The 23,255-nt window shown below is 39.5% G+C and overlaps 1 long non-coding RNA gene across 1 annotated transcript; it reads right to left on the bottom strand.

The window, feature by feature from the left end:
- Window positions 1-8,209: 8,209 nt before the first annotated feature.
- On the bottom strand, window positions 8,210-10,854 carry LOC115617204. Its single transcript, XR_003994533.1, has 2 exons — window positions 10,686-10,854; window positions 8,210-8,718 (listed from the first exon to the last, which is right to left on the bottom strand). It is a non-coding gene; the product is annotated as an uncharacterized LOC115617204 (long non-coding RNA).
- Between the last annotated feature and the right edge of the window lie 12,401 nt (window positions 10,855-23,255).

Genomic DNA, 23,255 nt, shown 5'->3' with positions numbered 1-23,255 from the left:
ATATTTTAAGGACTCAACACCTAAGGGATACAAGATTTTTTTGTGTGTGTGTAATTTAAAAATTTGTGGTCCTCTTTGGAAAGAAAAAATGCATTTTCTATCCACAGATGAAGAATCAGTATTTAGCATTTATGCCACTTGGAGCAGCCACTACACGTTGTTCTGATCGCAAGACCAGATCTTGGAAACAGAACTCCTGGGATACATTATTGTGCATAAGGATGTCCCACACTGGGATCTTGAATAACAGTGGCCTCTTGTTTTGACTTCCCAAGTTTAGGAATTTCAAAAAGGCAGACAGATAGTGCACTGACTCATCACAGCTGTATCCCAAACATGTTGCAGGAAGAACCTGTTGTGTCTAAGCACACACTATGGCAGGCAGGCAGATAGAATCCTCATGGCATATTCGAAATCACGGATGTTGATTAAAGTCTCCTACTCTCACTTCCATTCATTTCACTTCTCTAATACGCTTTGGTAAACTCTAGGTATCTAGCTTCATCCTCAGGCACCCAAAATAGGCTTTGGGAACAAATGCCAAATGATGCATACCACCACTATCACCTGCTTTGTCTGTGCTGGAAATCCAAGCTGGCTCCCACTTCTGAGAGAGAGGTCAGAAGACAGAAGCTATTTCTGGGGAGAACCTGCAGTCACTAACAACTTTGTCTTCCTCTCAGCAGCATGAACAGCAAGTCTGTAGCAGCAGGTCTTTCGCTTCAGCTTTGTATCCCAGCTCTGATTCCCACAGAAGGTGTTCCCCATCCTTGGGGTAGCAGGCAATTGCTGTTACCATTGTTGAAATGGCTCCTTGCACTTCAGCTCCCATCACCTCATTTATACTTGAAGTCCTCCTCTAAAGAAGCTGCCATTGAACAGCACTCACAATTTCTGGCCATATAATTTTCAGGACTTTAAAAACCTGGACTTAGGCCTTAGTCACCTTTAGTTTCCCTGAGAAGCAATCACAGTGTGTCTTGGAAAGCAGACCTAAAATAAGTAACAAGGCTTCCCCTCCTACAAATTTTTGCTTGCTCATAACTGTGTACATTAAGCCCATCTAATGAAGTCAAGAGCCCCACATTTAAATGTTATTCTGAATGAGTCATCTCTTTTTAAAGATGATTTAAAAGCAAGAAAACATAGCAATTGCCATAAAAGTTGTTGCTCACACCACTAAGCCATATCACCTTGTGATCTGGTGAGCGAGGCCAGGTGATCAAAGCCAAAAGTCCTTATTTTTCCTAAAAGGTAATGTTGGTAGCTGCACTCACCAATAAGGCCTGCCACCTACTGCTTGTGTGATGGTAAATGACTATAGGCAGACAAATCTGCTGCTTTGTTTTAATCAGTTACTTAATCAGCTTGCTTGGAATGAACTGGTCTGGCTCAACAGACCGAGTGACAAAACATGTCAAAGCGAAGGATGTAATAAAAATGTACTGATAAATCACCGAAAAGTGATAGCATCATTCTTTTTATTTACCCTTTTGTTTCTATGAGAACAAGTTAACCTCAGCTCCTTTCATTCATCTTTTTGTTGTTATTGCTGGGAAATTTCGTATTTAGCTCAAGATGTTTCGCATGATGAATTATTAAAAATCTTTAACTGTTGGACAACCTTCTAGAGGTATAAGATTTTTTTTTTTTTTTAAATTATCCCTTGTTTTGCTCTGAGGGGAGACAGCTAATGAAAAATGGTCCAGAATTATTGTGAAACAATTGTCTGTAGTGTAATCAAGTCTGCTTCTGCCCTCCAACTACTCCAAGATATAATGATACATGTATCATTAAGCAGCTGCTATGGATGCCTGAGGAAACTGATAGAAATTTGTACCTATTGTTTTTCTTTCTCCACTTCAATCTGCTCTGTTACGCTCCTTCCATCCACTTCCCACTGCACTTTTTAAATGCTACAGGCTTGGGGAAGAGTGGCTGGGGAAAGCTGCGGGCCAGAAAAGGAAACGGAGGTGGTTTTGGACAGCTATCTCAATATAAGCCAGCAGTATGCCCAGGCAGCCAAGAAGGCCAACAGCATCCTGGCCTGTATGAGAAACAGTGTGACCAGCAGGACCAGGGAAGTCATCGTCCCCCTATACTCAGCACTGGTGAGGCTGCACTGTGAATACTGTGTTCAGTTCTGGGCCCCTCACTACAAGAAAGACATTAAGGTGCTGGAGTGGGTCCAAAGAAGGGCCACAAAGCTGGTGAAGGGTCTGGAGCACAAGTCTGAAGAGGAACAGCTGAGGAAACTGAGGTTGTTTAGTCTAGAGAAAAGGGTGCTCAGGGGAGACCTTATCACTCTCTACAGCTACCTGAAAGGCGGCTGTAGCAAGGAGGGTGTTGGTTTTTTATTCCAAGTAACAAGTGATAGGACAAGAGGAAATGGCCTCGAGCTGCGCCAGGGGAGGTTTAGACTGCATATTAGGAAAAATGTCTTCACCAAAAGGATTGTCAAGCATTGGAACAGGCTGCCCAGGGAGGTGATAGAGTCACCATCCCTTTAAGGATTTAAAAGATATGCAGATGCGGTGCTCAGGGACATGGGTTTAGTGGTGGACTTGGCAGTGCTAGGTTAATGGTTGGACTCGATAATCCTAAAAGTCTTTTCCAACCTAACCAATTCAGGATTCTATATACTTTTGGTTGGATTTTGCCACTGGCTACACTGGTGTAACTCTTCACCTGAAGGCACATTTGCTGTTCCTGGGAAAGGAATTTGACTCTCCTGGACTAAGTGGCTGCTTAATTATGGAATCTTTCAAGAAAGCTCTTTTAGGGTTGTGATTTTTAACACAGCAAATAGAGGGCAAGGGAGAGTGTGTGACTAATGTTCAATTAGAAGAGCTTTGAAATTAAACAATTATTTGTTTAATGGTTTTTAAACACTGTGTAATACTAAGGGCTGTAATTAGGTGTGTGGGATTCTCCTCCCCTGTCTCCAGCATCCACGCACATGGTCTCTGGTTAGCAAGTTATCCTACACAAAGGTGCAAGGCATGCTCTTTGCAATAGTCCCTTAGTAGAAGCTAAAAAGACTCTTAGGGGTGACATTTTCCCCGCTGGTCTATTCAGTACAGAGCACATTTTGAGGACTTCTTTAAATAATATCAGTATTTAACAGCAAGCCAAAATTTTGCCAGTGAAAGAACTCATCCTGGTCTATGTCCATTTTTATTCTCTTCAAGCTAGAGGTCACAACACAAGACATAGGAAGAAACAAAATACTAGGAGTACTTACTGAAAGAGGGGAAAATGGAGAAGCAGCATTTTCCTGAGCTCGTTAACAAAATAATTCAAATCTGTTTTATAATTTTTATAATTTTATTTTATATTTTTGAAATGAATGATCTGTCTCCAGGGCGCCTGCCAACAAAAATGTTTTTCTGGCATAGGTTGTAGAATGGTAGCCTCCATTTTAGTCATCAACACAGACACTAGTGGGATCATGCCAGCACACATAGGTATTCAAGAAGGTGGACACTGATGAGTGGGTGTCATGAAAATCGCTACTGAGGGGGGAAATTACTACTGAGAGACCTCTTTAATGTGTAGATTAGGTTTATTTGTACATAGCATAAATCCACAACAGCTTAATTTTCCTAAGAGGAAAACAAAAAAGCTAAGCAGCTCTCAACTAAATTTCTGTGTGCTGGCAAAGAGGGCATAAGAGGGTAAAGCTGCATAAAATTTTCCTGATGAAACCTGAAATAATGCTAGATCAAATCCAAAGCAGCTTCTGAGAGTCAGTGAAGCTCTGGAATAATTTCAACTAAGGAGATATCTCCTAGGTTTTGACTTTCTTTAAGGGCAGATAGGACAGTATGCCTCCTATCCCATACCCGGTGGCCAGACACCCGATCAAGATCCTCAGTGACTACAAGGTTTCCCAAGTAATAGCTTTACTCTAAATCTTTACTCTAAATTAGAGTAAATAGCTTTACTCTAAATTCAGTGACTGAAAGGTTTCAAGAAATTTCAGATCAAAGGATCTGTTTTCGTGTTAAATAAAGAAAAATCTAGATCTCTCCACATCTAGAAAGACTAAGTAAATAAAAGGACAAGCATCCAGAAAATACAGGCAGGTCTGCAGTAGCAAAAATCATTTTTCACAGGCATTGCCTCAGGAAACTTCTGAAGATTACTGCTTAAAGGGTTACCACCTCCATCAGCCTACCTGGCTAAGTAGATTCCTTCCCCACTAGGACCTACCGTCCCAAGAGCACAGGAAGAAAAGAATATGTTTATTCAGCTAATTTATCTTAACATGGTGATGAAGATGGGACTGCATTATTATAACAGACTGAGAACAAGCCAGTTAGAAGGGTACCGATACTTGTTACCTTCTGCTTTTGCCTACAGAGGGCATGGGGAAAGGCATGGGGAGACAGGAACAGCTGAGTCAGAAACTACTCAATGAGATTCACCACGAGATGTCAGAGCTTCTCTCCTGTCACAGGCAATTCTGCTACTGAAGAAAGAAGGAAGGCTATAATTTATGTGTTCAAGGTATCAAAAAACCTTGTACTAGTCATGACACAAGAGAAGCCAGGTCTATTGTGATAGAAATGCTTGATTTCAGCTTTGAAAAATACCTTTTTGCCTACTAGATGTTAGCAAAAATATTTTCCAAAATATAATTAATTTAAAAAAACACATAGCAATCTGTAAAACATCAATAGTGTGCAAGTCTTATGGTGCTCTTGTGGTTTTTTTTCATGAATTAGTAAAAGAAAAGGAAAAAAATGCCTATTTTTAAAATTATTATTGATTTTGCTTGTCCGTATCACTTCAACTTTGACCCATGAGATTTGTCTCTTCTGTAAGATCAATACAAAGCATTGGACCTTATAGGATATAATTTTTCACATCCTTTAGATGACGTGCTATAGATTCATATTTTGGTCAGTACTTTCCCTTTAAAGACAGGCAGTAATGAAAAAACCCCCAACCAAACAACTCATAATAATAAAAGAAAAAAACATAATGAAGACTAGGAAATGAATAATAACTGCACTTTTTATTGGTTGGGAAGGGAAAAAAGACACTGTGGTTCTCTGTTCTGTGTAAATTAGACAATTTACATCCTGTTGCAAGATTTCTGGCAGATAAGAAGACCCCCTAACCCAGAAAGCACATCTCTTCAAGGACATCATCTACCATGCAGCTAAGGAAATGATGTAAGATTAGATGGTCACTTCTAAGTACAAAATAGGGGAAACAGAGGAACCAATAAGGTCTAACCCATCCCATTGCAAGGACGATCTTCCAACAGCAAAGCATCACACAACACACCATATGCTTACAGTCTACCCTTCACCCAGTCCCTGAACTTTGAAGAACTTCTTGATGCCAATTCCATATCAAATTCTCAGAAAAGAGACCTTTACTGTTCCACCTTTACAATAAGCACAGTGAGAGTCACCTATTCACGGGTATAAATCAGCCTCAGAGCCAAAGGTGGGAGAAACTAAAAAACTGCTGATCCTTTCCTATTGCCCATGTTGACCTTCTAGCCTGGAGAAGCCCCCAGGCAGCACAACTCTTCTATTCATGAATTCTGTATTTATTTTGAGAATTTGGTAAACAACCCTAAAGTGATGACAGGAAGCTTTTAAACTTCTTGCCCCTCAAACAGAAATCAGTGAAAGAGCTCTCTTCCCAGACAAATTATTTTCCTCTCTTAAGAATGATCGCACAAGAATTTCAGTCTGATTTATAAAAGGAATCATAGTTGTTTGTTTGTTTGGGTTTTTTTTTTACTTTCCAAATAATCAATGGAAGTTGTGGGAAGCATAACTTGGGACTACATATTAATCTTGCATTCAGCCTTCCTTGCTAGTTTTCAACAGGACCTATTCATCTTGCTGAGGTTATAGTAGTGATTTATTTCATCTGTACACTCCATGCACCACTAAATATAAAATCAACTTCTGCTTAAAAAAGTGGATAGCAGCATGAGGGCCCTTCTGATAGCCTGGACCCTGGTAAGAGTGTTGAAAATAGTGAGAAGGTGTCAGCCTGGGAAAGTGACTAGTTTATGACATAAGACACATTGGTGAGCGGATCAGTTGGAAACCCTGTTGGTTTCTTTTCTGAGCAACTCCACAGGTACCCTGTGGACCTTCTCTGGTTTAAGATATTTGCATAAAAGCATGGTAAAACAAGAGCCTAAGAGCAGCTGGACTGGGACAGATACAGCCCAGCATCCTGTATCTGACAATGGCCAAAAGTGGATGCTGAGAAACACACAATAGGAAAAGCAGTATATAAAGCAGTATAGAAAGGTACTTTCCCCAAACGCTCTCCCAGCTTTAATCAATCTGCAATTCAACAGGTTTCTGTGTCTCCCAGAATCATTATGCTTTTCATCTACAAATGTGCCCAGTTCTTGAACCCATGCTAACATTAGCATTTGCAGCACCCTGCAACAGGCAGTTTCAGTGCATTGCTGTGCCTTCTGTGAAAAAACACACTCTGTTTTTTTCTGAACTGGATACTCTGGCTTCACTTGATACCTCCCAACACTTACATGAGCTAGGCAGACCTGTATTTCACCTGTGCCTCTCCCCACTGCCCTCTTCATCCTGGTCTGAAGCACCCTGGCTTATTTCAGTGTTCTTTGGGCAGAAGCGGCTCCATACCCTTGTCGCCATCCCCTAAGTCTTTTTAGATGCCAGAAAAGAAACGGCACAGGACAACCAACACATCAGTTCTGCAGAAGACCGGGAGGATAAGGAGTCCATGCTCCATCGAGCTGAAGAAGGAGGAGAGTTTCTGTGCCTCCACCCAGGTCTCTGAGGACTGAGACAATTTGCAAGGGAACTCCTGTGGCTTTCCCTTGGTTCATTTTGGCCGTCATATTGGACGTCAGCAAGGAAAAGGAAAGACAGACTCAGAGTTACAGCCCTCAAATGCTACCAATCCCTTGTTTGAAAGGTTTAAGAGCACGGTAATGCCTCTTTGTACTGTAGCTCTTGCTGGTAAGCAGTGCTGTGAAAGATTTGGACATTACTATGCACATCTAGTTTCACCTGAGCCATGCTCCTTCTCACTGGGTGTTTGAGCCGTGACTATCACACAGCAACTTTGAACTTCTCAAGGGCCTCAGTGCGTTGCTGCACCATAGTTCTAACCATGGGTTTTTTCAGTAATATCAGCCACAAGAGATATTGTGAAGGCCCCAGAGGTTTCCACTTGGAAATTTAATTTCTGAGAAGGACCCAGCAGTTTTGTTGCTCAGTCATGCACAAAATCCAAACAGAACTGCAGAAAATATCAACAGCAAAACTATTGCTGGTGTCACTGGACTGGAGTGAAGTTCAGGAGAGGTGAGACTCAAAAGCTCCAGCTTGCTTTTTCCACTTGTTGTCAGTCAATACTATGGGTAGAATTACAGTCTAGACAAAGACAACAGGAATATATTTAGACTCAATGAGCCACAAAAAACATGCACATGGAAAAGAAAACCTGAAAAACTAAAATCCTCTTTTTAATAAAGTTCTAAGATAAATTATCTAAATTTGGGGCGAATCAGAACAGAAAGTTTAATTCCTTACTTCTTCCTTCTGACTTCAAAGGAAAGACTTATTTCTTATGCACAACATTAAAAGAGCATTTTATCAAAGAATAGCTATATGTATTCCACAGAACAAAGGAATTTAAACGTCTTTTCTTCCATAAGTTTTAGCAATACATAATACTCTCCAGAAGCTTTTTTAAACACTAAACAGAGCTACTATTGACCATCCAAGGTTTTCTGATTTCTATGTTTTCTAATGGATATATTTTAGCAAAGAGGAAAAAATTTGTCTCTGTGGTCTACATAATTAGCACTCACATTCTCAGGGTGCTTTCAGGCCTCCTTAGGAAGTTAAAAAAAACCCAGTAATATTCACTTCATATATCATCAAGAATCACTGATGCATAGTAATATGTAACAATACAGAAATCTGACTGCAGACCACAGTAATATTGACTGTCAGCACTATACTGGTGTAACAATTACAAAAGTAATTAGTATGTCGTCTTCTTTTCTGACAGACAACTAATCAAATAACAGAAACAGAACATAACAAAAATAAAAAGGAATGCAAATAGCTTTAAATAGCTTTTTCTTGCTGTTGGTGATATGCATCCGCCGGTATTTTCTTTCAGGATCATTGATGAAAACCACAGAAGAATAAGAAAATTCAGGAGCCTCTTGTTTAGATAAGAGGCTTTATTTTCAAACCTGCCATACAGTCTGAGCCAGCTCCCAGTAGTTAGGTCTGGTCCAGGTGTTGCATGTTTGTACCTTAAAATCAGGACAGTAGTGGCAAGCACTTCTCAGAAAGGTGCCACTCATGTCAGGATAAGGAACTACACCTCCTGAGGTAAAAAGCAGTCATTTTCTGTAGGAAAGATCATGCAGGGTGCTGAGCATTTTGTGCAAATTGTCCCAATACTTGCTGTTGTCAATGAGACACTGCAGTCAAGACACAGCCCCAGAGAAGCCAGTGGCAAAGTTCTTGTTTATTTCAACAAAACACCACCTTCTATATTTGCAGACAAAACTCCAACTTGCTTCTATAACTTCTATATACTGAGTTCTTGGGAAAGGATTAGCTTTGTTTTGAGGAGCAGCTGAAGGCCCTGCATCTCAGCAACAGTAGGTGAGCCATTACCATCTGATGCCACAGCTCTGGTTCTCATGCCAGCCTGGGAAGATGCCTCCTAGACCAAAGGAAAGGAGTTTGACAGATTAAATAAGCAGTGATTTAATGTGGGCTACTCCTGCGCTGTGAGGGGACTCTCACAGCTCCTTCCTGGAGATGGCTGCTGAGTTACCATAGGCTCTGGAGTAACTGACTGTGCTTCACTGCAACTACCATAGGACTTTTGGGGGGACTTCCAGATGTGCAGTCCCCATGCAGTCTCAGTAACATAATTAGACCTGGGATTTATTTAGCACTACCCAACATGTTTTCAGCGGGGCTGATTATGTGCCATCCCCTTAGGAGTCCTGTTATAATTTGGAGCTTCCTCAGAGCTGCAGGGATTTGAAGGGGGGGGCTTAAATAGCATTACATTCATACTGCTGAGGTATTCCCTTTCAGACCAGAGGTAGCTTAGCCTCTTACCATGCCCACAAGATTTTCTTCCTGTCAGCACATCTACAGTTGATAATTTGAAGCATTTTCCAGGGAGCTGGATGGAGTTCTGTCTCCCAACATTTGTTATTCAAACACGTTACGGATATTTGGGCATTTTGGCAGAGAGTGGTTTGATGTAATTAGGATCAGTTTCTGGTTATGGCCATGCCAGGCCAGAGGCAGAGGGCACTTCTCAGAGTGGGAAGAGGAAAAGCCAAAGGCAACGATTAAAACAGATTATTATACACTTTTGAGCTAACATGTGGAATCAATAGCAAAACATTAGCAGCTGTGCTCAGCTGTAGAAAAGCCTGCAGTCTTACTGTAACCAATAAAAATAAATTATGGACTGAAAGGGAGGATGGAAAAAATGGTGGGGAAACCAGAGCAGCATTCAAAGAAAAAAAATGTCATATAAACATTGAAAATAATTTCCAACCTGAAACAGCAGGTTTGTTTGTTTTGTTTTCTGTTTGTTTGTTTGTTTTTACATTACATTCATAAGTTGAAAGCATGCCTTAATTTGCAGGCTCCGTGATTGCCACTGCAATATTGGTAATATCCCACAAGCTCTGAAGGTGAAAACAGAGAAAGTGATAATCAAGCTGGCAAATGTTAGATGTTGCACTGCGTTTTCCTAACAAAATGAAATGGGACTTTAGCCCAACTTTAGCTTGGCAGAAATATGAAGAAGGAACCGCTAGACCTGAGAAGTTTGCTTAGTATAAAGGCACTGTGCTGTAAGTAAGCTGACAAAGAGGAGGCATCTGGTCACCAGAAAGAACGTAAGGATCTAACTCATTGGTTACAAGCAAAAACCAAGATTACGATCTCTTTTGTTTAGGTACAGCACATGACTCAAGGTTAAGAACCAAATGCAAGATTTAGTTCCAAAGTCAGGTAACTGAAGTCATACAATACAAAATGCTAATGTATGTGAAATGTGCAGACAAAGTTTGGTCAGGGTAGCATGTTAACCATTAGAGTTAAGAAATGCTTGGAAAACAAATCTATCCATGCATACTATAAGATGAAAAAGGTATGATTCTTTTGTGATACTTACTACATTTCTGTCTCCTATCTAGACTTGTTATCCTACCAAAATGAAAAAGGATTAATGGATTTAAGCTCTGAAAAATAATTTAAAAAAAAAAGGTTTTTTTTATAAAAATAAGAAAGTGAATTCTGTATCTTAATTTCTACTTAAATAAACTTGTGATAATATCAGTGTGACTGGTCATAAATGAAGCTAACAAAAGCAACAAGTGTTAATTAACCCATATTTAATTTTAATCTACTCTGATGGTCAAGAGTGACTAATTAACTTTACAGACAAATGAAGACTTTGTTAAATCTCTAATTTCTTCATCCCTTCAGTTTTGATGTTAGAACCCATAAAAAAACATCTCAGACATTGTCAAGGCATCTCTAAACAAAATAGAGAAGACCAGAATGCATACTCATAGACTTTATGAGGAAAGAAAGGGAAAGGGAGGAAAGCAAGAATAAAGGATTTACCGAACAAAACAAAAATTAGGTGATGATTACCTTTAACACTGGTCTGTGTCCAACATACAGTCAGAAATTTTTATAGGAATAGTGTCTCTATGGATAAGATGAGGTAGAAGAATAGCTTTTTTAGAAAAAGCTTTTTTAGATCTTTTTTAGAAAAAGAATTCATGCAGTGAGAGATGACTTGCTGACCATCACAAAGAATCTGAGGAAAAAAAAAAAAAAAAAGATATATCCTTAACAAGGTCTTAGATATTTTTCCCATACCACAAAACGGTTTTTTTTTTTAAGTCTTAAAAATTATTCCATCCTTTTTTGAACAAAACTTTTGGTAGACAAAAAGTCTACCAAAAATTCATGCAAGACAAGTGAGATACTGATTTCACTGCCCCAGAACAGCTACTAACATGAAAGATGGGAGACCCACATTCTAGAACCGTTCCTGCTTGATTCAGTAAACAGATACAAACCTCATCACATCCTAGTCTGCATTTAATAAATATTTTATGCATTATTTTGGAATGAATATATCTCAATATGTATCTTAGTAAGTAGAATTTCTGCTTAAAATGAGACACTTTCAGACAAAACAGTGTCTTTATTACCCCAAATTTAGGGGGCTTGTTAACCCACATTTTTCTTTTGAAAGACATTTTGCTAGAAAATTTTGCATCTGCTAGTCATCACAGTCCAACTCCATGATCAAAATCACATTATAATTCCTGTCTTTAGTTGTGATGATCTGTTCATTTTCTGATGTTTCATTAAAAACTTGTTAGGATAAGTCATGTCTTAGTGACTTAGGATATTCTGTAATAACATTCTATACGTATATCTCTCCTCTTATCCAGCAGAACATTAGTTAGCAAATGCCCCCATCAGAGAATTGTACCACAATTTTACCACTTTGCTATACCGGGAAAGTCATCTTCTGGGTAGAAGCAGATGGACGTAGCAATGCAGAGGTATGAGCTTGAAACTGTATTACAAAACTCGATAGAAGTCATTTTACAGCCACACACATTGAAGATCGTTGCAGTTGTACAGGCCTGAGCTGTCAGCTCCACCAAGCAGTCTGGGGGAAGCTGAGTTCATTGCAAGCTAGGAGGGATAAAGTAACTTTGCCTACCTTTGAAATTGTGGCTTTGGAGACAGTAAGTATTTCAATTGGGAGGATGAGACCACTATGCAATCTCTCCCAGCAGAGGCTGAGAGCTTCATTAATACAGTTTTCTCACTTTCTTTCAAAACCAGCATTCTCCACAGATATAGAAAAATCTTGTGGTCTGCACTTTACACCCCAGATTCCTCCTGTTCCCCCTTATTTGCATATCTTGTGAATATCTTGCTCTCCTCAGCCTCTGTGGAAGCAAGAAGCCAAGCATATGCAAAACAGAAGTTCCCCTCATTCTCCATTATCAGTTGTGCATATATGCATACTTTTGTGTCTCCAGATTGCAGGGAGGATAGAGTAACTAACTCTTACAGGCAACTGTACAAACCCCCTAGTTTAATTCTCATAGAAAGCATGTAAATAAGTGCCAACATCTCCATTCTAGCACAACTCCTAAGGGATTTGTTTAAAGTCTTACAGTAAATGAACAGCCTAGCTCAAGGAACAAACTCATGAATCCTTCTTGACCTGCCTCAGAACATAATTTACTCCACCTCACTGTCCCAGTTTTCTTCCCTGAAAAATGGGCTCGATAACATGTTGCATGTATTCGACTGTAGTTTAAACTGCAGTTTACAGTGCCTGACTGCATGAGTAGTCACTCTGAAATAATACAATGAATTCATCGATGAAAGCTGAAAATCTGTTCTCCACCAGTCCAATCCAAAACTAATTATGTGTTCTATCAGTTTTTAATTAATCATCCATGGCTATACCCTTCCATTTCTGTCCATCATCATGTTTGTTGAACGGAAAAACCCAGCTTCCTCTGTCTGTAGAAATAGAGTGATGTCTTCCATCATAGAATCATAGAATAGACTAGGTTGGAAAAGACCTTTAAGATCATCAAGACCAAACATTACCCCAGGACTGCCAAGTCCACCACTAAACCATGTCAATAAGGGCCTCACCACTTCCCTACACAGTCTGTTCCAATACCTGACTACTCTTTTGGTGAAGAAATTTTCCCTAATATGCAATCTAAACCTCCCCTGGCGCAGCTTGATGCTGTTACCTCTTGTCCTATCACTTGTTTCTTGGGAGAAGAGACCAGCCACCTCCTCATCGCATCCTCATTTCAGGTAGCTGTAGAGACCAATAAGGTCCCCCTTCCCTTTTCCAGACTAAACACCCCCAGTTCCCTCAGCTGCTCCTCATAAGACTTGTGCTCTAGACCCTTCACCAGCTTTGTTGCCCTTCTCTGGACATGCTTCAGCAACTCAATAATACATAATAATAACAAAATAATATGAACATTCAGTGTTGAACTGTAATGTATTTGTTAACTTAGTAGGAATATGCGCTCCTTGTACACCATCTTTAAGTGTTCTTAATCTTTCATTCTATCTTCCTTCCATTCCCTATTAATTCCTTAACTGGTATATGCTTTCACCATTTGCTAATTAACACCCAGTATAGAATCTCTCATTTAGGCTCATGTGTTGCTAAAATCTTTTCAATATTTTATCTGGAGGCTCTGGCTGAAAACTCCACAAATACAGGAAAAATACAATTGGTGACACGAGAGCTACTGAAATGCTGGGACATAAAGACTGGCAGTGTAATGAAAATCAGTTTATTTTACTTGCCATACACAGGCGGTTTAGCCACAGCCACATAAGCAGTTGAATAATCCCTACAACTAGAGTAAAATCTTCTGGAAAGAGGTTGGATGGATACAGGAAAAGTAAAAGCAACTGCCAGTCAGAAGTAACGTGAGTTAGCATCATGGGCACATGTGCTGGAAAACAAGAGAGGAAAGTCCTTCATCTTCTGTTTGTTAAATTATTCTTGAAAAAATGATGTAAAATAGAACATCTTTCTTCACAAAGCCCTCAATTTCAGGTAGCAGTGGAAGTACAGGTTTAATTTAACCACAACCCTCAAATTTACAGAAATTCACAGAAAAATTAATTATATACTTCTGATTGAGAATACATCGATTTTCTTGGTAAGATTCCAAGAATGCATTAGGATTATAGGATTTTGAACTCCTCCCTTTTTCAGCCAATTGGTCCCTCAGGCTTAGACAGTGGAAGGGCTTCAAATGACTTTATATGAACAAATGAGAAACCCTGTGTATTTGTATGCCCCACTCAATTTACTTGGGATAATACGCAACTTGAAAAGCATCAAAGTCCAGAACAAAGATGTTATCAACATTTTCCTAGTCCTGGTTGTTCTCAAAATAATGAAAGAACTTAGTGATGTTATCTTTGCCATGTTATCTGTGCTAGTAACTCCATTAAAGACTAGGCTAGCCTCTCAGAAACTTCTTTTACTCAATCAATGACCTTGTTTCCATGGCAGGCTAACACAAGGTGCCATTGATGATGACTTGATTTCCTTTCGCATCTGAAGTGGAAAAGGAGAAGACAGACTAAATGAAATCCCATCCATCTTAATGAAATACAATTATATTCTCCTTATTAATCATTTAAAAATCAATATGTCTCTTCTTGGCAAACCCCACCAGAATTTGTCATTCTGTGCCAGGCCTCAATACATCTTGTCCTGTACTGATTTTTATAAGTTCAGTCACCTGTTTCCCAGGGTAAATAACAGTGTTTCTTTGTGCTGTGATGAGAGTGTAAAGAATAGTATTGTCAGGGAGGCTAAAAAGACAACCTAGATGTTAAAATCAGTAAAAACAAGTATTTCCTTCCTGTGTACATTTTTTTAATGAACACTGTTCCGTGGGGAAGAAAAAAATAAAAAGGAAGGAAAAAAGAAGTTTAGATAAAAGAGATAAAAAACAAAGACCATGGGTCAACTGGTATGTAAAGTTTCATACAGATTGTTATTTATCTTGTCAGCAATAGTACCATTAGTTACCACCTTAAAAAGTAATCTCACATACTGCACGAGTTCTTAATAATTGTATAAACTTGCTTACAAATCTCAAGGTCTGAAAGAAAAGTGTGATCTGGAATTCTTCCTACATCAATTTCTGTTGACTTACAGACTTGTAGAAAGAACAACCCTTACAGTCACTTTCATCCTGCTAGTTATACTGGAGTGGCTTGTGGGAAACCCTGCAGAGTGCATCAGCTTCTTGAGGATATTTTACATTGGCAATGAAAATTGAAACAGTCAGGATTTCATCTGGAGCGTAAGTAGGAAAAAAGCAGGCCAAACTAGCAGACTCTTTCCAAAAAGAAAATAAAAAGTAACTGAAATATCTGGCAGGGAAAAGAACTCACAAACAAGTTTGACAAGATTACAAAAGCACCCTCCCACCTCCTGTTCACCTCTGAGGCTTGTGATACTACAAAGTTTGCTTTGTATAACTATGCAAAACACACACCACTTGCAAAGTCAGAAGGGGATATACAGTAATGTGTATTACCATTTACCATCAGTGTCGATTTCTTCCCTTTGTTCTATTACCCTCCTGTTTTATGTTCCAAAATGGAGTCAAATACCTTTCATGACAATTCAATATTTACCTGCCCAAAGTAAATAAAAGATCCCTAAAGACTTACATTCAATATGTATTGAGTTTCTAATAAATCCTGTTTGCACATGGAAATACAGGACTTGCCAGGATGGATGATATTTCAAACCTATTTAGTCCAATATTCTACCTTAGTAAACAGCATCAAGATACTTCAGAGGAAGGTAAAGGAAATCCAGCAATAAATAGATGTATAGAATTATGATTAAGGTAGGGACTTCTGAAGGGCATTTGGCCCAAATCCCACTCAAAAAACGTCCTTTTTCAGGTCAGCTTTGCTGTTTGTACAGACAATGTGCAGGTAGGGCCCGAGATGTGATGGGGGACAAGTCCTCACACACTCTGGTATTCCTGTGTCCAGTGCAGCATGCCAGTTCACCAGGCATACCAAGATGAGTGGTATGTGCCTGCAAGTATTCATACTCCTCATACACACAAGTATGTGTGAACTATGCAGGTGAGTGTTCAGACAGCGTTTGCAACTACTACTGAGACTGCCCTCAAGTGCTTTTCCATGCTCCTTATAGCAAATAAAATAAAATGTCCAATCAAAGTATTACCAACCAGAAAGCAGTTTCAGTGGGTGTCAGCAAGGTACTAACACAGACACAATCCCCTAGTACATGCTGCAATTATCAGATTGGTCATCAGAAAAGCAGCAACATCCTCTGCTACCTGATTTTTATCCATTGTAGATACGTACCAGCTAGCAGTGACTTCTCCCATAGCAATAGCATTTTAACAGTTTGCAATAAATACAATAGAATCAAATAATGGGGAATTAAAGAATTTTTTCCTTCCATGGCCTGCTTGAAAGGTTTTGTTCTTATCTCCTACTTCACATTACACAATTTGAACACCCTAATATCAATAGACCACATTAACTTTAGAGAAAACCAGCATAAACATTTCCAACAAATGTACTTAATATATATAGATTTGTTTGGCAAGTCATGTGTACTCTACTATTCCCATAGGCATAATTTGAAAAGTCTGATATAGTCCATTTGGATTTAAAATAGAAAACAAATAGATAGCTGCACTACTCATTAATCCTTGTTCTCAAAAAGGCTTTTCACCTATGGGCTTTCATCTATTGGTGTTTTGTGGGAATTTCTTGTTAAAACTAACAGGCACATTGTCAAAATGAAAAACCTAACAATAGAAAGCCTCTTTTTGGTTAAGTCTACTATTTCGTGGTGCTGCCTGTAAAACCAAAACTGGCATCTTTTGCCAGTGGGAGCTTTCTCTCAAGTTCGTAGGCTTTTGCTCAGGGTTGAAATTGTGCCTTATTATATGGGACCTGTATTTCATGCAGGGCCTTCAGCAGCTAGAATAACTCTAGTGATCAGTAATTAGTAAAACGATAATGAATCTGCTGATAACAGGCTCAGGAGGCAGTAGTTGTCACAGAAGAGGTGGTCACACAAAAGAAGACTGATACTGATGACCAGCATAAAAGTGATACCAGTGGTGTGCACCTTTGCAGCATTCATCCCGCCTTAATGAGAGACATCAAAAAGTTTAGTACCTCAGTGAACAGTGAAAGCAATGTAATGGGCATATCCAGAGGACAAGTCATCCCATCCTAAGATGGCACCAGCTCAGGCCTTCTACTTGGATACTGAACTTACATCAGAAGAAATGTGTTTGCTGTCCTTTACTGATGACAATTCTTCCCACAAACTATAGGATCATCAGGGAGAGGAGATGAGGGAGCAGAAAGAAATAGTTACTGCAGTAAACAATTTCAGAACGACTACTAGTCACCACTGAGTCCTCGAAAGCACTAAGTAGTATTCTAGAGTGCATCACGTTCAGTATTACCAGAATTATGAAAACAAAAAAATCACCAGCCCCTGTTTAAGCATTAAGCGGGACTCCTACAGACCACAAAGCCCCATTTTGGTCAAACATGTTTAAGATCGATTAGTTTAAGGAGTAGGTACTGAACAGAAGCAACTGAAGGAAAGGAGCACCTATTTTATTAGAGGAGGCCAACAGAGCACTGGATGTTTAACAGAGCAGAACAAAGGCTAAGAGGTGCCATGATTGCTGTCTATAAATGTATCAGGGGGTAAGCAGCGGGGAGGAAGAAAGCTATTCACATTGAAGGACAGCACTGACACAAAACAAATAGGTATAAACCAGCCACAATTACACTGGAAATTACATGAGGATTTCTAACCATCAGAGCAGTGAAATATTTCCTAATAGGAACAGAGGGGAACAAAACCACAATGATTTTAACTGTGGACCATGATGTGTTTATAAATGGGATTAGAGATGATGTGATTATCCTCCATATTCAAGGACTAGTTTAAGGATTAAGGAAGTCCCCTCCCTTCTTTCACTCTAGGTATTTAGCAGTTTACTGCCTAAATACAATAGACTCATGATTATTTACATTTAGCCCATTGTAACAGTCACCTACAGAAGTTTTATCTCAACATTTAATATTTACTCAATAATAAACTAGTTATATATTTAGATAAGAAAAGAAAAACCTACACAGAGACTATTCGTTCCTTTCTCACAGTATACTCTCACAATTTTCCCATACATTTTTTCATATTAAATGCTTATCTTCAAGTTCCTAGAGAAACACTGATGTTATTTGTACAACCTACATGGAGATGTCACTAATTCTGTCCCTGCAAGCCTTTCTGTACAATCAGTGTTCCAAAAAGATGGAGCTGATTTGCTTCAAAAAAAAAAAAAAATCTTTAATTTATTCAGACTGGTTTATTATCTTTTTTTTTTGGCCCCTAATCTCGTGTATTTCAATTCACATGTGATGTCCTACTTTCTTTCCATCACCCCTCCACTATCGTTGTCCAAATTCAAAATTGCTGGAAAGAAAGTTAAATTGTTTAGAGTCAAAAATATAAACATTTTTCAAATGCCAAGGAAAAAGAAGGATTATTGCACTTTGGTGTTAATACCATGTCTTTTGTAGTTTTCCTGTTTGTTTGTTTTCATGTTCTCCTATTGTCAACAGTGCACCGGATTTTATAGGCAGTCTAACACTGAGCAGATGCTGATTAAAGGAAATGTGGTTTTCAGTGTGACATTTAAAAAAAATATCACTTGCTCTAGTCTAAATGCTATATTCCTTATGAGCTTTATTTTATTAACTGTTGTGTGAAAACACAATGAGCTTATATTTAATTGAAACAGAAGTTTTTACAGCTAACTTGATGGGCTGTGACTAGGCAGTGAAGATTGACCAGAATACTCCTGCTGTCTACCCTGGGGGCTGAAATATAGGGTGTGGGCACACATGGCTGTTCACTCCTATGAATCCACGTGGCTGGACCAGAGCGACTGCTTCACTTCCTCGCATGTGCTGACATTCTCCCTGCTACTGCTCCCTTGTTCTCTGAATCTTCTCCCTTTCTCTCCCTCCTGGCTTCATCAAAATCCTTTAATACTAGCTCTATAGAGCTGGCTATTTTTATTTTAATGTAAATGAACCCTAATTCCAACCAGAGACATCACTTCAGCAGGCATGTATATATACTGTTGTACATACTGTGTGCCAGTAGATCACGTTTTCCCTTGCATATATACAGACGACATAAATTTCCTCAAATGCTGGTAGCCTAAACAGACGTTGCAAAAGGAAGTCAAGGACCAGGGAGAGAACCTACATGTGAGATAGATAAAAATTCATAGCGTTAAAGACAGATGTTAATGCATGATGATTTTCAAGACATTGTGAAACTTATCTGTTTACTTTGGCTTCAAATCCAAATTAATTTTACCTGAGGTGCAGGTGGAAGATACAAGGGTATGTTTCATTATGCTTTAATTTTTGGAATAAGCTCCCACAATAGCACAATGTTGGGCAGACTGTTCATTGCTACAAACTTCAAAGAATCTAGAAGAACAGGTCACTTCAGGCCCAAACCTGGAATGACTTAACTCGGCAAAACTGCTACTGAATTTAAGATGACCATGATCTGATTTTCCCGCCAAAAAAAGGACTGGCACTGTCCCAACCTTTCTGCAGTGAAACCTGATACACTTTTCCCGCTATGTCATTTAAATTGTACTGTGTATAGCAGGTCATGACAAAGGTTTCTGTTCTTAGCACCGTATCTTCAACAGCATCTGCATTCATTAAGCAGTGAGCAAAGACAGATGAAGTAATCCAGAGGTTAAATTACTGAATTTCTAAGTGTACCCATTGCTTTTGTTGGAAAACCAGGAAGCACAACCCCATCTTTACATATTATTTGCATCTCCAGTCAAGAGCATTTCCTATGCTGCACACAGAATAATAAAAAGACATCCAAAATCTTTTTGACCTGTAAAATCCAAATCTCACTTCGCCTGACTTTCAAATTATTTCTCTAGCTAAACCATCTTTTCATTGCACAATGGTAGTAAACTCATACCTGATTTTTGTCATTGCACACTAGATCAGGATGTCACAGACAGCTGACCTGGGGGACTGAAGTGTTTTGGTGAAATAGTGTGTAAGATACTTTCACAATGACCATACAATAAATAACTGTTGGCTACAAACTAGTACTGGGCTATCATATTAGGTAATCAGTTTAAGAATTCACTGACTGGTAGAGTTTATTAGTGGAAACTAATTGTTACTTGAATGAAAAAAAAAAAAAGGCCAATGAACTAAGCTTTCATCTCCGTTTCACCCTGCCTTCCATAACACACCAGCTCATTTTCAAAGGAAGAACTCAAGCAGCAGCAGGAAAATTATGTGAAAACATATTGGGTTAGAGAAGGCAACTCAGAAGAAGGCTGAAGGGAACCTATGTTACACAAAATGCCTACAAAGGCTGGAAGATTAAGCAGGCCAGGTGGCATTCAGCTCTGGGGCCCTCAACATAAGAAGGATGTGGACCTGTTGGAGCAAGCCCAGAGGAGGGCCACCAAGATGATCAGAAGGCTGGACACCTCTCCTGTGAATACAGGCTGAGAGAGCTGGGGCTGTTCAGCCTGGAGAAGAGAAGGCTCCCGGGAGATCTTAAAGCAGACATTTCGTAAGAGCAAATAGTGATAGGACAAGAGGTGATGGCTTTAACCTGAAAGACGGTAGATTTAGATTAGATATTAGGGAGAAGTTCTTTACTGTGAGGGTGGTGAGGCCCTGGCACAGGTTGCCCAGAGAAGCTGTGGCTGCCCCATTCCTGGCAGTGTTCAAGGCCAGGCTGGATGGGGCTTTGAGCAACCTGGTCTAGTGGGAAGGGTCCCTGCCCATGGCAGGGGGGTTGGAACTAGATGATCTTTAAGGTCCCTTCCAACTCAAACCATTCTAAGATTCTATGATTATAGGCCTTCCATGCATGCTTGTGTGAAGACATTTGTAACTTCCCATTGTGGTGTTTCTCTTTAAGGTAAAACCCAAGCAGGTCTTTGGGAAGACCAGCCCAGTGCCTGACACTGTTATTCCTTTTCCAGAAAGGAGATGGCTTTGAAGACTCAGATAAGCTGTCTTTGCACTTTCCCTCAGGATCCTCCCTCCTCATCCTTTTCCCACAGAGTGCCAGCCTTCAAACCTCTCCAGCACAGTAACTCTAGGTGCCACTGATGTTCTTTGAGGACCTTTCCTAGTAGGATTGCAGCTATAGTACTGCGGGACAGACAGAGATTTGGAAGGGATGCCATGTAAACTCAGCAATGTCTGTATCATCCACGTTGGGTTCTGTGAAAACAGTCTCATGCTGAGGATTCACTACTACAAACAACTCAGCATCTGATGTGAGTGTGCCCAAGGTAGCCAGCACATGTAAAATCTTAACAGCTCTCTGAAACCATTCTGTAGTATTTTATGTGTTCTTCACAGTTACTCCAAGTATTACACAAGAATCAACACAGATGGGTGAAGCAACTCTGAAAGACTTTAAGGAGATTTGATGAGTTAAGCATGTTTCCAAGTTGTCTGCTTTCAGATCGCTTCACTGTCACACAAATAAATATGCATTGTGACTGATCGATGGGGCGGGGGACGGGGGGAGGCATGGCAGAGGTGCCCAAAGAATGAAATTTCCAGTCATACTTTCACATCATTGAAAAGGAAGATATACTTCACTCATTTTGAAGCTGGGCCAGCTTGGGGTTCACTGCTCTGTAGTCATTCCAAGAGCATGGTTTGATATTAGCATGTCCTACACAGTCAAGCATGGCTTAGACTTGCAGCTGCCTATCAGGAGGAAAACAAATGAAGACTGGTTCTCATTAAATTATTATCCATGCATCAACACACAACGAGCCATAGCAAGTTATAATTCATATGGGTTTTGCCACAGCTGGCAGTTTATGATTATCACAGGGCTTGGTCTCAACTTGTTCTATCTTCCTACAAAACGCAGATAAAGCTTCTGTGAAGCATATTTGTTTGCCTGACACCTTCTCTTTCTCCAGGTCCAAAATATAATTACTACTAGCTGCTTCTCTATCCTTTGGGCTCCTTGGGATCTCACCTTCTCAACACTATTGTCACAATTCTTCTAATTGAAACCCCCGATAGGCATTTTAGCAGCTAATGTATGTGATTACAACCATTCCAACTGCTGTCAACTATACAATTATAGGAAATCTAATTTTTCTTTGTCTGAGGTTTCCGTTATCTGAAGTTCCCTGACAGGAACAGATGAGCACCACCAAGAAAAACAAAACCACACAGCACATTAACAAGACACTTCAATGTAATAGTCAGAGTTACGAATACTAAAATACCCCCCAAAAAAATCAAATATCTAAGTAAGTAAAATTTAATCGAGGAGATAATAGCAGGTTTGAGGACAAAGTCTGCAGCCCATTCCATGAGAAGGCTGATCTCATTTAGTTTAGATGTTTGCATCAGGAGAACAAAAGCCACTACTCACAGAAAGTGAGAAGAAAACAGAAGCAGCAATATCTCAGGAGTCTCTCTAGATTTTCAAGATGTCCTAATGGCACAATATTTTTATGGTTTATGCCTGCAACAGCAGAGGGACCAGGGTTTCTCCATCTGGGATTTCATTTTGTCACACATCTTCTATCTTGCTAGAGGAGAAGGTGCTACAGATGGATACAGAAAACACCCAGGAAGTTGGTTTTGACAAAGAAAGGGTTAAGCAGTGTTCAATCATACAAATGTTGAAAAATCATGTTTCCTACAATCCAGGGGAATAAATCTATATTCAGCTATTATTGCCTAGTATGTAAGGAAGGATTTCTGACTGCATATCCTACAAAAGGGCTATTTAAATATCAGATCCAGGTAATACCTGGGTTGCAAATACAGTTTGCCCAGACTATGCATAAGTCCCAGATGTGTGATGATCCCTGTGTTCCTCTTTCATATATCTCACCTCTCTCCAGACTTTCAGGGACCGAATATAGTACAAGACTAGGCTGCAGGAGTAGTGTGCACCTGGCTACCGTGGGAGAACCTGAGGACAGCATGCTGGCTAACAAGGAGTCTAAGGTAAAATATCTTAACAGACCTGGGCAAATATGAATTCAGCAGCTTTATCCAACATACTCTCAAGGAAACCATCTGGAGCAAAAAACTATATTATCAGGGCTACAGAGCCAAGCAGAAATTGTTAACTTCAAGACAAGTCCTCTGGCCTGGTTATTTCCCTGCAAGTAGGCTGTCATTTCCTAGACTTGACTTACCCTAATCCTATATACATGGTTATATCCTTAGTTTATATACATAATTGTAGCTCTGTTGATGTCAGCAAAGCTGTGCCAACTTAGACCAGCTAAGGATTAGATCCAAACTCTGTATGCCTTAAGAAGAGACAGACAGGATGAGATAAAAGAAGGAAATACAAATCACAAAACAAAGAAAATACAGCAAATTCTTACCATTCATATCTAAGCTTGTAGCCAAACTAAATGGCATCATACTGGATTTGTGATGTGAATTTGCAGGGAAAGCAGGGACCATCATTTTACTCCAACTTTGTGCCCTCAGCTTACAACACAGCAACACTTGGGAAAAGATAAA

This window comes from Strigops habroptila, chromosome 1 (genome assembly GCF_004027225.2).
Source record: "Strigops habroptila isolate Jane chromosome 1, bStrHab1.2.pri, whole genome shotgun sequence".
Taxonomy (NCBI): Eukaryota; Metazoa; Chordata; class Aves; order Psittaciformes; family Psittacidae; genus Strigops; species Strigops habroptila.
The sequence above is the reverse complement of the archived record's forward strand: the minus strand, read 5'-3'. Positions and strand labels throughout refer to the sequence as shown.